This window comes from Sinocyclocheilus rhinocerous, unplaced genomic scaffold (assembly GCF_001515625.1).
Source record: "Sinocyclocheilus rhinocerous isolate Xijiao unplaced genomic scaffold, SAMN03320098_v1.1 scaffold46306, whole genome shotgun sequence".
NCBI classification, from domain to species: domain Eukaryota; kingdom Metazoa; phylum Chordata; class Actinopteri; order Cypriniformes; family Cyprinidae; genus Sinocyclocheilus; species Sinocyclocheilus rhinocerous.
Window position 1 is genome coordinate 1 of NW_015624983.1, and position 627 is coordinate 627.

At 44.3% G+C, this 627-nt stretch overlaps 1 non-coding gene across 1 annotated transcript; it reads left to right on the forward strand.

Moving 5' to 3' along the window:
* The first annotated feature begins 53 nt into the window (after positions 1-53).
* On the forward strand, positions 54-124 carry trnad-guc (transfer RNA aspartic acid (anticodon GUC)). Its single transcript has one exon. It is a non-coding gene; the product is annotated as a tRNA-Asp (tRNA).
* The last annotated feature ends 503 nt before the right edge of the window (positions 125-627 follow it).

Below are 627 nucleotides of genomic sequence, written 5' to 3' on the forward strand. Positions count from 1 at the left end.
AACTCGTTCAGTTTATCTCTTCCTAGACTTGCGCATCTCCTCGAGTCAGTCAAGCATTGGTGGTTCGGTGGTAGAATTCTTGCCTGTCACGCGGGAGACCTGGGTCCGATTCCCAGCCAATGCAAGAACAGACTCCTTTTAAAGGGGTCCTATTATGGTTTTTCACTTTTTTAATTTTAGTCAGTGTGTAGTGTGTATGTTTGGGCATTAAAAAGATCTAGAAAGTTACAAATCTCAAAGTCCACTCCAAAGGGAGATGTTTGTTTTTTTTTTAATCCCTTTTCAAGAACTACAACGAACGGCTCGTTTGGACTACAGCGTTTGTTTTCCGGGCTTTGTGATATCACAAAATGGCTCATTAGAATTTCATCACAAATAATTCCCGCCTACAGAAATTCGAATGGTTGGGGGGTGGGGAGGGGCGAGGTTGTGGTTAGAACGCTTGGTTGAGTGAGCGCATCAGACGAGACGATGAAGAAGAAGTGCTGCTGCAGAGTTTGGCAGAGAGAGAAGAAGAAATGTTTTAAAACAACTCTCTGAACATTGTGACTTCGGAACACATTTGGAGGATGCTGTTAGTCAAGCGGTTCTCAATTCCAGTCCTCGCGTACCCCCGCTCTGCACATT